Here is a 15,737-nt window from a genome sequence, read left to right as displayed (position 1 = left end):
CATTTGCTATGCGACCCCTGTGAAAGGGTCATTTGACCCCTAAAGGGGTCGAGAGCTACAGGTTGAGAACCACTGTTTAAGATGCTTTCCCATCTGTTCTTTCACAATCCTCTGTCCTGTGTGTACTGTGACCATTCCACTACCCTCCACTCTGGACTAGGCAGCTCCCTTATCAGTCTGTGGTTCAAGCAATGGAATCTAACCTTGCTTATCCTTAAGGAATTGGTTAGAAAGGCCTGGAAAATCAAAATACAAAGGCTGGAAGAGAAAAATTTCTAACATCTACAGATCTAAACTCCAGAAATGGTGAACAAGGGAAGTCTTGAATTTTCTTTTACCTTTACACACACCCCGGAGCTGTAACAAATCAGGACACCCAGGAACTAGGAAAGATTTAACTTCCTATGAGACAGCTGAGATTCTCCCAAACCAACAACCTGCCCTAAAATCAGAAGTCTCGACGGCATGCACTATCCTGAGAATAGTAGTGTTGATCATCTTGATTAGAACCCTAGCAGTCCTCTAGAGAAGGTGACTAGTCACCCAAATAAGGACATTTTGGAGAATAGAGGATTTTTAATTATAGTTACAAACTGGCATTGTTATGGGTAAACTGGAATGCAGGGTTCCCTTAATACTTGAGAAAACCTAAAAACGATGGATTACGGTGACAGCAAGACATGACAGCAGTCTCCTCAAATGTAACTTCCATGATGTTTGCAAGATCAATGGTTCTTTTTTCTTTTCTTTCTTTTTTTTTTTTTGCTTGATCAATGTTTATTGTCTTTATAAAAAAAAATCTTCATAGAAAATTGATTTAGCTTTCATCAGCAGTCTGTTCCTGAGCTCTGAGGAAGCTTGCCTTCTTTTGAGCAACCCCATCTCTCTTCTGGGCAAGAGACATTTTAGGATGATTCCACCTCTTCTTCTTTACTTCTCTCTTGGGCTTCTTCTCATAGACTGGATTCTCTCGGATAGCAGCATGAGCTTTCTTATACATCTCCTCCATCATGTCTGGAGTTACGTTGTTCTTGATGTACTTCGAGAACTGTTTCTTATCTGCATCTTCATCTTCCTCCATGAGGTAGCACATGTCGTCTGCCACGTTCTGACCCATGATGTGTTTCCGATGTACCTCTGCATGGAATTCCTTGCTTTCAGAGTCATAACCAGGGAATCCTTTGGCACTATGAGGGATAGACAAGCCTCCATCCACAGCTCCCTTCAGGGCCCCGAAAACTTTATTGCCAGTTGTAGTTCGGGCAAGACCTGCATCCAAATAGCAAGTGAAGGCACCAGGCTGACCATCAATGCTTTCCACATTGTATTCGTTTCCATTCACCTCCACCTGGCCTTCATAGATCCTGTCCATGCCAAACCTATTCAGAAGCCTGCGAGCCAACAGCAGGCCAGTGCAATAGGCTGCAGCATGATTTGTCAGGCCAACTTTCACACCGTATTTTGGAAGTTCATGTGCATGTGCTGCGCAGACGATCACATCCCCTTCTATACGGGCATATGCAATCTGGCAGATGAGATCTCTGTTAGTTACACGAGCTATCATCCTATACTTGGGTGTGTTGTACTTATTCTTGTCCTGGATCACCAATCGTTTCCGTGCATAGTAGTCAGTTTTACCCTCTCATCGCCTTCTAAATCTCACTTAGTATCTTTTAAGGTAGGCTTTATTCTTGACAACTTTCATGAAACTCATCCTGCAGAACAGAGACTCTCAACTGTGGCTCCACACAGACCTCGATCAAGGGTTCTTGTATTTAATTTACCTAGTGGTTTTTTTAAAAAAACAAAAAACAAAAAACAAAAACAAGCTGCAGAACTCAGTGAAGCCAACTGTCAGAAGTACGGGGTGAAGACCAGGACATGTTCTGAACTCACAGGTACATGTGGAGAGGTCCCCTTGGAGCCAAAGGACTAAACATAATTATGAATAGTTGGACATGTGATGTGGGCTGCCTTCTGCCATGAAGCATAGGCAACTCTGGTGACCAGTGATGAGCTACTTAAAATAACAAGGGTCATTACTTCACATAGCATGGATGTCTGCAGTGGGGCAGACCTGGGCTAGGCTGACTGGGTGGCTCACACACTCTTCTGCTTTCCACCAGCCATTCCAGCTTGAGGGTGTTCTTCTTGCCTAGTTCCCCACAATTTCAAGAGGGGTCCCACAGTCCTAAGCATCAGATGCAGGTGTGAGGCTCCAAAAGACTCTCATTTTGTGTCTTTCTAGGGTCTACAAAATTTCCAGAAGGGCCCTCTTGCACAAGAAAAGGAAGTGATTCTTACTGCAGGGCTTCAGAGAGATGAGTCCTCTTCCAGAGGTGTAGGGTGGAAGGAGCTTTCAGTACCAAGAATGCCTAAAGTCAGGTGCTTTGTGGGTAGGAGGAAACCCTAACAAGGTTACTTTGAGAACCAAATTCAGTAGTGTGTGTACTAGGTACTGTTTTTAAGATCACCTTTAAAATTCATTTTAGAGAAAGAAAACTAATGTTATTTAGTTTCTCTAAGTAGTCTTCTCAGAAGTTCTCTGAGTTCTGAAGTTCTATTGAGCTATGTTCCCCACAAGTGACCAGCATGCTCCTTAAAATATTCTTCATGGACCAGACCTCCCAGTCTGGGTTTCTGCAGCTCAGCTCAATTACTAGGTCTTCCATGGGAGCAGAATAAACATAAGGTAAACACAAAACAGAGGCAGGAAAAAAAACGATTATAACATAAAAGGTGTATTTGAAAATTGTTTTTTCAGCCGGGCCGTGGTGGTGCACGCCTTTAATCCCAGCACTTGGGAGGCAGAGACAGGCGGATTTCTGAGTTCGAGGCCAACCTGGTCTACAGAGTGAGTTCTAGGACAGCCAGGGCTACACAGAGAAACCCTGTCTCAAAAAAACAAAAAAAATTGTTTTTTCAAATATATTATTTGCTTAGTTTAGTCCTATTATTAATTACTATCAACTGGTGCAGTTAACACCTATAGCTGTATTGCTTAAATAACAGCATTTATGTCATAGGAAGTAAACAGTAGTGTGTGCTTTCAAATCAATGGTCGTTTTACATAAATTCATGTTAATGTAATAGTGAGTATTATATTTGTTATATTATTATGAAGTTTTTGGAGATGCCTAGATGGTCCAAATATAAAAAGTTAATCATAAACTATTTCAGCAAAGAAGAACCTAAAAAAATACAAAGATGTGTGGTATCTTAAACAGGATTCTGGACTCTAACAAAGACACTCACAACATTCTAAAGAGATTCAAATGAGCTACGGGATTCAATTCACAGTGATGGAGTCCGTCTTTGTGGCTTCATCTGCCATATTGATGTCATATGTGAACAACAGGAACTGGTATGGGACATGAAGCCTCTGTCCTGTTTTTGTGGCTTTTCTAAAGATGTAAAATGATTCTAAACTATAAGATTTATTAACAAGCCATGTGTGATGGGTCATACTGCGACCTCAGCATTCAGGAGGCTCAGCTGGGAAGACTGAGAGTTTACGGCCAGGCTAGGCTACATGGTAAGACCTTGCTTCAAAATACGATGAGAAAAATCATTAATAAATAAAGGAGAATCTTAGCCCTGTGTTGTGGAAAGGCTATTTATCAGGACAGTAAAGAAGGGATCATTGTCCCATACTTGCCAAAACTATGAGTTAAAGAAATACTCAACATCACTCAAGGGAAAATGTGAAGGAAGATGGGGAGACCTACAAACTACCCTAGATGTCAGGAGAGCCCCTGTGTCAAGTTTCAAAGGGTTCAACACGCATGGTGTTGCATGATGGGATTTCTGAATTACAGAAGAATCTGTTCAAACACGGATGATGGGTGAGACTAGCAGGACATACAGAGAGTGGGGACATCTCCTGTGAAAGACTTAGCCAGCAGTCAGGTGTCTTTACAAAGGAAGGAATGGAGACCTGAGACATGCACACAGCCGAGACTTCCTGTTGAGTGCTGGAAACGGTTGACTTAGCTCTCTGGAGGTGTGTACATTGCTCACGTTCCTGCCTGTCACCCCTCCTTCAAACTCTTAGCTCCAAGAGAAGCTGTTTCTCTGCGTTCTTGGTGTGGGTGTAATGATATGTTTGAGAATTTTGAAACCTCAGTCGTGAAACAAAACGTTCTGTGTTAAACCACAGTGCTAACAATAATGCTAGCCAGCTACCTACACACGCTAACTTCCTGGCTAGACCTTGTTCCCTCTCTAGATTCTGATCTATGGCTAGAATAGTAAAGCTGGAACACAGTAGTGTGGTTCACAGTCACTCATCTGATACAGTTCAGTTCCGTAGTAAAGAGCTAAAGACACAGAGTTGCTCTTGGGTAGAATTAGAAAGAAGACAATGTTCCTTTGAGTACCCACCCACCTCCATTTCACATATCTCTGATCTCTAATTCTTTCCTTTCTATTAATGAGAGAATTAGAGTTCTCAGCCTTCATCTTCCAGAGTTCTATCTGACACCGTTACCTTCCCACCCACCTCTCTCCTGGCTCCCTGATGATCACACTTCCTACGCTCCGCACACTAGAGAGGCATCAGCTGGTCTACATTAGGGGATGACAAACACTCATTGAGAAGTTAAGTATGCTAGCTCATGCCTGTAACCCCAGCACTTGGTAGGCTGAGATGGGGGGGACAGCCACAAGTTTGGGGCTAGCCTGGGGTACATGGTGAGTTTAAGAACACCTTCACCTTTTGTTAGAACACACAAAAGTGCTATCTTTAGTGAAAGAATGGGGGAAATAAGAAAAATTTGCATGTATATGAGTATGTATATATTCACATTTTGATTAAACTAATAATAAATTATACAAGTTGTAGAGTATTACCTGTACAGAGGAAGTAAGCAGGGAAATGCTACAAACAGAAGAGGGCCAGGAGTCTGAGTCCATTTTATAGCTCTTGGACTTTTGAGTCATGAAAAGCTATTCTGTGATGTCCCATGGGCCTTTGCAGAGAGGATAGTTACCCTGTTTAGGGCTGAGCACCTAATAGCCACTTAGTCTCAGCCCTTAGATAAGTTAGGAATCTCTGCATTAACTGCAACTCACTGTAAACACAGAGCAGCTGCAGTGACTTGGGTGATACCCACACACACAAGATGGTGTGCAAGCAGGATGAGTCCTAACTGGGAAGAGGAGGTCACCAGAGGTGAAGACGTGATCATAGAGGACAATGATCCCCACTCACCTAGTCCCCATATACTGTATACATGGATAAAATTGTCAAACAATTAATTAGACAGAAAATTTATTACCTACTCAGAGACTTTTGTGATTTAAGACAATATACTTGAAAATACTTGACAAGTACTTTCAAAGGTTCTTGCTAATCATTCACCATATCACCCTCAGGGAAGTAGGTTGGAATTATGTGATAATGTCACTGGACCAAGCCAGGACCAGCCCAAGTGTAACTCAAGGAAAATCCACTTCTGTTGTCCTCTGAGCCTAAGCAAGTTTTTCAGTGTCTCTAGCCAAATCTGTAAAGTGGACCAACAGTGAGTTTCAGTGACAGATGGAATACACCCAGAGAAGAGGAAAAGCTAGCCATTGCCAATGTCGCTCCATCAAAACCAGTAGGTGCTGACACCAGTAGGTGTTGACACCTAAGTCTCCCAAGTCTCCAGTCCAGCAAGTGTCACCAGAGTCGGAGCAGGAACATCCTTGTTCCTTGAGGTGCTAATAGCAGTTACTGAAAACAAAGGTCCTCTGGGTAGCAAGGGCGATTTGTTAATAATGAAAGAAAGCTTCTGGATGGAACGAGTAGACAGTTCCTCTGACAGCTGCCCTCACTGTTTCCTCGTACCTGGAGGCTCCCTGCAGTGGATGAGTGGTAGCTCATGTGGTATCTGGGATTTGATTTAAAATACTACAGGAACAGAGAGATTAGAAGGACGGGGCTGAGAGAACCCAAAAGTCACCAGTTGTTGAAAATGGAAGATATGTATCTGAAGCGCAGGATACTATTTTGTCTTCTTTGATACATATTTAATATATTGTTTCCAAATAAAAAGCAAAGTACACACTGTAGAAAATTAAAGAGATGGATACAGATACCATTTTCCTTTTCTTCTTTTCACTGCTAGGGAGTTGAATCCAGGACCTCCCAGGCACTGAGCTAGGTTCCCAGGACTACAAACCATTTTTTTTTTTTTTTGTTGTTGAGATGGAAGACTTTACCTCCACTTATCCCAGGGGACTTTGTTGTTGTGTTGTTGTTGTTGTTGAAGACAGGGTTTCTCTGTGTGACCTTGATGTCCTGAAACTCACTCTGTAGACCAGGTTGGCCTCAAGGTTGGGCTTTAAAGAGTAGTAGCATCTCCCTGTCCCCCTGCTTATTGGAATGCCAGCCTGGAGCCCTGAGCCTTGGCAGCCTACCTGGTTAGACCTCGACAGAGAGAAGCAGGCAGCTCCGGAGCCATCAAGGAGCTACAGCGACTGAAGCTCTCTGCTCCAGCCCCATCAACCACCAGTGGATTCTGTTGAGTGGTGTGACTGTTGTGACAAAGACCACAGGAAATTCCCAGTGAAGCCCGAAAAAGACAGTAAGAGCAGTCAAACATGCCTTAAGTCTAAGGCCACCAAGCTTTAAGGTAGTTTATTACACAATCCTAAATGGAGAAGTGAAAAACCAGACAGACACACGCACACATGCACGCACACACACATACACACAAAATACACACATCACATACACGAATAAACACATACATCACACACACATATCACATAGTTTATAAACACATACATGCCACACACAAACACACACATACATACCACACACAAATACACACATACATACCACATACACATGTACACCACCATGCACCACACAAACACATATACACCATACACACATACACCACACGCCAAACACACACACCACACATACTATAAGCACCCATACATACGTACATATATACACCACATACAACACACACATATAACATACACATACAACACACACATACAACACACATGCACTACATATAACATGCAAACACATACACATATGACACACACATACATACACCACACACACCACACAGACAACATACATACACACATACATCACACACACCACACAGACACATACATCATACACACACTACACACATACACCACACAAACCACACAAACACATACACACATGATACACACACCACACAGACACATACACCACACACACATATACACACATACATACACACACACACATATACAGATACAATGCACAGACAATACACACACATACACCTGCACATACCACACATACACACACAACTTACGCACACTCTTAAAAAGTTCAGGAATCCAGCTTGAGAGCATTCAGACATTTAGACACGTGGCTATTTAAAATGCCACATTTGGATAAAACTAACATACAAAATTGTAAAAATCTTGGTTCTTGGTGTGCCAAAAACCATTTAAGCATTTGAAATTCAGGACCACATTTCTCAGGCAGGCAGGGTCTCTTCAGTAACGAAATTGAAAGAGGAGGTTGCAGAGATTTGCTCTCAGAGTCTGGGTAATTCTGCTAATTTTCATTCTGTGCCAACCTGGTTGTTGACAGAGCTATGGAGAAGCATAAAATTGTGAAATCTCTCAAAAAAGCAGAAGCCATTGTGGAAGCCCTCCCTCACCAGGACGTGGTCTGCTGCTGCTCTGGCCCCACTGTCATCCCTTCGTTGGACTCACAGCAATTATCTCGTGGAGTAGATGTATTAGTTGTATTTGTGAACAGGTTTTCTAGCATGTTCACCATCTGCCTTTATAGAACATGCATTGCTTTAGATGGTGTCTTCACATGGTGGGTTGATTTCTGTTGATTCTGTTAGCAAAACAACAGAAGAAAACCAAAAAGACAAATCCATGTGTGGGTGTGGCTTGCTTTGTTCAAAACTCTTTCTCCAGCCTGGCAGATGGGGCAGGTGACATCGAAGAGCAGCCTCTCCCTCCATCACCCTGTGCTCACTGGAAATTCCTGAAGTTTGATCATCTAGCTCCACTTCAGTGTGTGTGAGTGTGTGTGTGTACGTGGGTATGTGTGATGTGTGTGCATGTATGATGAGGGTGTACAATGTGTGTGTGATGTGTATGTACATGTGGTTATGTGTGATGTGTGTACATGTATGATGAGGGTGTATAATGTGTATGTATGTGATGTGTATGTACATGTAGCTATGTGTGATGTGTGTACATGTATGTTTGGGGTGTATAATGTATATGTGTGTGTGTATGTGATGTACATTGTATGATGTGTGTAGTGTGTGTGATGTATGTGTACATGCATAATGTATATGTATGTATGTACATGCATGAGTGTGTGTCTGTGTGTGTAAATGTGGGTATGTGTGATGTGTATACATGTATGATGTGTGTTTGTGTGTTGCTGGGAGCCAAACCCAGGAAACTACCTGCTGTCCTAAGAGAACCAAGGAAGTTACCTGCTGTTCTAGAAAGCCTAGTCAGTGCAAGGTTAAGAAAGGACGTTCACAGGTCTCAGGCCCCAGGAACGTAAAGAACGTCTGGCATTTCCTAGGAGCTGGTTATGACAGTGGGATGGTCTAGGGCAATAAGCATTCAATAGTAGGATAGCCCTAAGCAATGACCCTCACCCAAATTTCTTGGTTTGCTGTGTCTTTATAACCTGCACCCAAAATTAAAGTTTCAGAGCTTGATCAGAACTCCAGACTTGCTCTCATTCCTTGTGTCTCTTGTCCCTTCATTCTTTCGCCCCCTTCCCTAAGGTCTGGTCGAATCCCCACAGGCCGGGGCAGTGTGTGTGATATGTGTGTACATTTATGATGTGTATGTGTATATAATGAGTTTGTCTGTGTGTGTGTATGATGTGTGTATGTATGAATAATGTGTGAGGTGTGTGTGTTTGCACATGTGTGTATGCATGTGTGCCACAGCTAGAACGTAGAGATAAGAGGACCACCTCAGGTGGCTTTTCTGAGGATTTCTTCGTATTTCACTGCTGCATACAGCAGATGAGCTGGCCTGTGAACTTCCAAGGACTCTCCTGTCTCCTTCTCCCTGTAGGAGCTTCTGGATTAGACACGGGCACTGCAGAGCAGCGTTTTACAAGGATTCTGGGGGCTTACATTTGCATGGCACCATTTTACCCACTAAGCTGTCTCTGAGACCTATTTTCCAATTTTTCTTTGGGTGTTTGCATTTTTTTCCCCTGGCACTAGGTGTGGGCTATCAAAGAAAAGACCTTCAAACCCAGTGGGCTTGCAAGAATCTCTCCCGAGTTGGTGTTTAATGTATCTTCATTTAATGAATGAGGATTTTCATCACAGTTAATCCACATGGGCAATCACCCTAAGTTATCAAATGTGACAAAAGCTGAGAAGTTGTGTACTCATAAGAAAGGGAAGTGGCCTGCCTGTCATAATGAGGAGCCATTTCTAAACCAGAGGAAACTTTCAGTGGGTATCTCTGACTCAAACACATTGTGCTTCTTGTGGGAAAAGTGACACGGCAGTTCTTTGCCTGCTCTGAAGCAGCAGAGGACGACATTTGTCTAAGGAAGTAGTACATTTTCTGTGGAACCAACAACTTCTTCAGACTGCTTACTGGCAGTCGTTCCGTGGAGGCTGCTCCCTGCAGACAAAGCCCAAGACTGGACTGGAAAGTGGCTGAGATGACAGCAGCTCTCCCTCAAGTTCAACGCTACACAGTGTTTCTGGGGTAAATTGAGAGGACTCTAAATAATTTCAATAACAAGGTCAGACAGGAGTGTTTGGATATAAAATGGCATTGAAGGTAACGTTGACCTGACAGAGGTGGCCTGAGGTCAGAGGTGGCCTGAGGACAGTTGTACAATCAGCAAAGATGGAAAAGGAAGAAGAACTCTGGGCTGGTGAACAGGTAGACACAGATCTACTCAAGGGCAGCAATTTGAGGAGGGTGAGCATAGGATGACTGTGGTTACCATGGCAGCCGACGCTAAGGCTATATGTAGTACTGTGAATTGGTGAAATTCAAGCTACAGGTTCTGTGACTCTGGGAAAAAGCAGTCTTCTCTCCTAAGTCTTGGATAACAGCAGAAGCGCCAAATTCCACTGCAGGACTCCACATCTATCCTAGCCAACAAATAGACACTCGGAGAGTGACACGGGAAGGAAGCAGGGCTAGACTGCCTGGGCCGGAGGCCAGAATGAAAGTGGAATCTAATACTGCTCTCTGGGCTATGGTGAGAAGGAGGGTGTATAGCATATCACATGGTTGACACCAAATACCTTCCTTACGTGTTGTGCTGTACTGATGGTTTAATGGTGTCCTGGATATTCGGGTTTACTGGGAACTTTGGAATGTGGGACATTTGCAGATGAGCTCAGCTAAGAAAAGCTCATACTGGAGAGAGAGGAGAATTAAATCGGATCAATGATAGAGACACATCTGAGAAGGTCACGTGAAAACTGCTGCAAACAAGGGACGCTAGAGAATTCCAGAAGCCAAAAGAGGCAAGAGAGGGTCCCTGCCCCCACCCCACCTCCAAGACCACTAGACGGAGGCCCTGCCCCCATCCCACCCCAGGACCACCAGACGGAGAGGGCTTGCTCAAATCTTGTTTCTAGGCTACTAGCTCCAGAGCCAGGAAAGAATACATTTCTTTTAAGTGACCCAGTTTGAGGGCCTTTGTGTCGCAGCTATGGGAACCCAATATATATGTGTTTCTCGAGTGTTCTTGATTTTGAAAAATAAACACATGTTCACACATATGTTTGTATGCACTGGGGAAAGTATACAGAAAAGCGGCATAAACAAGATGGTGTAGCAAAACGTTAGTAGTAACTGTTTTTAATGCTAGAAGAATGAATGATTTTGGTTTCTGTCTCTTTTGTTTTCAAATCTTCTGTTATCAGCAGTTATTACTTTAATAATCTAATCTAAGTTAAATGTTCATTTAATTGATGCTTTGGGCAGATTAAAACCCAGACCTACAAATCAGGGAGCATCATATCCCATGGGAGAGGTTACCTAACCTGGTGTTTTATCAGTGTCACTGACAGTCTTTCTAAACTCACCTCCACTGTGTCTGTGTTTCGTGCTTTGTGCTTTTGCCTGTGTATCTGTCAGAAGTTAACCCCTGCAGCTCTAGTCTTCTCAGAAGTAACTGGTATTATCTCAATGAAAATGATCACTTACAGTTTGCAGGGCATTAGCCTAAGTCATGAGCTGGCAGGAAAAGCCCATGAGACTATTCTTAGCTCCATTTTACATATGAAGAAACAAAGGCAGGGGACTCAGGCAACCTGCAGAAGCTCACACAGGGAAGCAAGTACCAGGTCCACGAAGCAGACCTGGGCTCCAGATGCCACACACTCAAGGATCCTGCACAGCTAGACAGAATGCTTGCCTGGCATGCATTGATGCCTAGCATTCAAAATGAGAGGGGCAAGGAGGAGGAGAGGAAGAAGCGGGATGTGGAGAAGCACACCTGTAAGCTCAGGAGACTGAGACAGCAGGATCACCAAGAGTTCAAAGCCAACCTGGACTACATAATGATTTCTAGGCTAGCCTGGGCTATGCCATCTTTAAAAATATGTTCTACCACAAAAGGAAAATACACACGTGAAATGTAATTTTTTAAATTGTTCTATTTTAGGTGTCACATAGAGCTACTGTATTTATGTCCTGTAAACCCCTATGACAAGGGGTAAAGTCTGGGAAAAGAGGTACAGATTTGCTCACATATCACAGAGCAATGAACAGGCAGGTGTACAATGAGAAAATGGAGAGGCTGCAAGACTGACAGACACAGTGTAGGGTTGACCTCTTTATCGCCCTACCCTGCCCAACGAAGCGAGTGAAAATACCCATGCCAAGCATGGGGGATCAGCCCGCTAATCCCAGCCCTCAGAGGCTGACAGAAGAGGGCTGCCTATGAGTACCCAGCCAGGTCTTACTGTCTCAACACACACACACACACACACACAAACACACACACACATGCTTGCTCGCTCGCACTCACATACGTACACATGCAAGGAATGAGGTCCTTATTCCCGTCTTCCCACTTCTGAATTTTTTTTGTGTATTTCTGGAACATTCTGTTCGTTCCCACTGCCTTACCAAGAAATTCCAGCTAAGTGTTTCTTTACTCCTGTCTTCCCCTCAGTGGTACCCCTAAAACAGGAACTCTGCCCTACCTTTCTTAACGGGGGTCCTAGGGGATGGAGTGGGGCATAGGAAGGCTTCCGGGTGCTGCAGGGGCTGATGTCTATCTTGTCCCAGGCTGTGTCTGTGGCACAGAGCACAAAGGGAACCATAAGGTAGTGTTAATTGACTGGCCTTCTGTCTACAGGCCAGGGAAGAGAAACAGCCTTGGTCCCTTACACACATTTCAGGCTTTAAAAGTTTCCAATTAGTGGCAGCAACAAACAAGAACTCTCTACTTGTAACACTGCGAAGTCAACGGACTAGAAGTGACCACGTGGCTGAACTGTGCTTCTTAGTCAAAGACAAAAGCCAATTGCGTTCTTTCTCTTTGAGGGAATTGATAGTTGCGGGAAGTGACTGGGCCAGTCTGTCTCTAATCTTCATCTTCTGGTTGAGGTGACAACACCCACAGTGGCTAGACAGCAGGCTATTGCTTGTAGAGTAGACACATCTCTGGTTTCAAACACCACCTTAGATGAAAGCCAAGCCAAGCCCAAAGTTGGAGGGGCCACCACACTGGCCATTCCATTTCTCCCAGCAATGCAAAGAGCCCTGACTACGGGTAGATTTCTCGCAATGGAGGGGCAGCTGCTCGGATCACTTTAGGTGAAATCGCTCGTAAGCGTTGTCTGTAGGTTCCCTTTTACAGAGACTTGTTGAGTCTGTGGCATTCCAGGCTACCCTGAGATCCAAGCAGCCAGCCTCACAGGTGCCAGTCAGGGCTTGGGCCTGGTCAAGGCTTGGGCCTGGTCAGGGCTTGGGCCTAGAAACTGGCCTTTGGCCCTCTGTTTGTGTCTGCCTTTCTTCACAGCTGTGTATGTACACTGCAATTTCATTTCTTCCTTCATTCTGCTGAGATAATTGTACATTTTGGGGAAAAGCATCGCAAAAACCAGTAAGGAAACAAGACAAGAGGAAGGCAGTTTCTCAGGGTGCTTCTATTAATTTAAGTCTTTATTTTGGCATACTTTCCCTCTGGCGTCCTATTTTCTGTATTTACTTCTCAGAGCTGGGATAATTACATTTTTGATCTTTCCAGTACGTGGGTTACCAGAATCGGCTTAGTAATCCTATTTTAGCACTTCAAAGGGCTCTTTTATTCCGACCTGTTGGGGTCCCTTGGTGCAGCTTGCTCTTAGCATCCACAGCACTTCTGATTCCACACCCCCCTTTTTTTTCTTTTCTCAATTTTTCCACTATTTGCACACAGATCTCGGTCACACTGGGAGTTGCTGGCTGAGATGTCTGTGTCCCACAGCCAATAGGAGGGAGGCTGGCTCAGGGATACTCTTGTTTTCTGTCTCAGTGTGTGCTTGCATTTTGCATGGTGGTTTGGGTTAAGAATTCCTTTCCTGGTATCTGGCAGTGAACTGAGATTACTGAGGTACATAACCCATCCATACAGTGCTGTGATTAAATCTCAAAAAAACAAGTCCCCTCAACCTGTGAAGGGCTCATAGGCTGCCCTTTTTGTGTGACTTCTAATTTTAAGTGACAAATAGAGGCTACAGAAACAGATTTTTTTCCCCCGAGGCAGCAATTTAATTGTGATTGTTATCATTTTTTCTAAAAGGGGATTTCTTATTTGGGAAAGAAAAAGGGGGAACTCCACCTTAAAACACCCAATCACTATAATTTAGAAGTGAGTTCCACAACATTGTCAAACGATGCTGTCCTAGATACAGGGGCACAATCATCACTTAATCTTCCTAGTTTCTGTGCCTGTGTCTATCTTTGAACACTGCTTCTATGGGAACAGTTGTCAAGGAAACCTGTACAGCATGCCTTTTCTGTGGTTCACCCTTACTGCAGCATAGCTGCACGGTGAGACCTTTCTCTGTGCCTTCTAGTCCCTTTTGTCTTGGTTAATTTGAATAATCAGTGTTTTTTATATCTGAAGAGAAGGTACTAGAAAAAGTTAGCCTGTCATTTTGATTGCAGGCTGGGTGTTAATTGACATACCGCCTCATGAATTCACAGATATTGGGTATAGTCGGACACCCCCAAAGACATTTATAAGTGATTTTCAACTAATGTCCTAATAAAAGTTTGAGTCACAAAACCTCCCCAGCTTTTTAGTTCTGCAAAGATGAAAGGCTGCGCTTTCACCACTCTCTGCCAGCTCCATTTCCTGAGGGAATCAGCTGAGGCTGGACAAAGAGGCCCTTCACAGCTTAGTGTGAGTCTTCAAATGTCTCAGCTCACAGGACTTCCTTTGCCGAAGCCACATCTTCCAGAGTGAGGATTTAAACAGATGACTTTGCTTCCATTTTGTTCAGGAAAAATCCATAATGCTATAGTCTGAATTTAGCAATCCCCTAAGTCATATTTTAAGTGAAACCGGAGACTTGAAAAATTCATGTTTCAATACAGTACACAAGCAAATCAACTTTAGAACTTGCCAGTGGCAGCAGCACCTGTGAACTACTGATCGCAGAGACAGAGCTACGTGGCTTCAGCTCTGTCCCACCCGTCTGCCCACCCAACATTGGCTTTGAGCCATAATTATATTTTAGTACTTTTAGGAATAAGATCATGTAACCTTAACAAAAGAGTCTGAGGTATCTAGTTTTGCTAGAAAGCTACCTTTCTCAGGACTTCACATCACACACACACACACATGCACACAAATGCACACACAAATAACATATACATACACACTACACACATATGCCACATACCTACATACCACACACATACATACAAACACCACACACACACAATATACACATACACACAAATACCATACACATACTACACACATATAAACACACACATACACACCACACACACACATACTACTATACACCACACACACATGTACCACACACACACATATATACAACACACATTACATGTACACACACAATATTGCACACATACCACATACACCACCAAGTTGCTTGCTGCACTTTTGTTAGTAGATAACCACACAGCTGTCTAGTCAGCTTCTCTCTGTGTGACATCTTAAAAAGCTCTGTAAGAGACAGTCGGCTATAATAAAAGGTTGATCCTACTCCATCTACCAACAGACTTTACTGGTTAGCATGAAACATCAGTATTCTCAGGTCATGCTCTCAGCTTAAATATTTGACCATACCAGGCTGTCTTGAGGAAAGATTCATTGTGGCCTTGTTTATAAACAACTGGGCAGTAAACCAAAGGCTGGGGTATTAATTACAATGAGAAATATAACGTATGCCTAGCTCATGATACTCATAGGCTGCCAGAGGAATTAAGTTATCTAGACCATGCATACTGGGTAGTCATCAGAGCAAGGGGAATCCAAGTCTATGTGGCACTGGCATTAAGTCCTTAGAGTTCGGCCACTAGTACCTATGCTCAGAAGAACACAGGCTGCCAAGCCTGTCAGGAGGACGTGAGTGAGCCACACACAATCTATGCACAGGGTCCAGACCTTGCAGCAGGCCCTGTAGTCCATGCCATCTACTGTCCCAGGGCCAGATTCCCCTCTTTCTTCCTTTCTTCCTTTCTTTCTTTCTTTCTTTCTTTCTTTCTTTCTTTCTTTCTTTCTT

General features: G+C 43.5%; 1 pseudogene; it reads right to left on the bottom strand.

Moving 5' to 3' along the window:
• Window positions 1-817: 817 nt before the first annotated feature.
• On the bottom strand, window positions 818-1,723 carry LOC114626339 (annotated as a pseudogene).
• Window positions 1,724-15,737: the final 14,014 nt, after the last annotated feature.

This window comes from Grammomys surdaster, unplaced genomic scaffold (assembly GCF_004785775.1).
Source record: "Grammomys surdaster isolate TR1022 unplaced genomic scaffold, NIH_TR_1.0 233, whole genome shotgun sequence".
NCBI lineage: Eukaryota > Metazoa > Chordata > Mammalia > Rodentia > Muridae > Grammomys > Grammomys surdaster.
The sequence above is the reverse complement of the archived record's forward strand: the minus strand, read 5'-3'. Positions and strand labels throughout refer to the sequence as shown.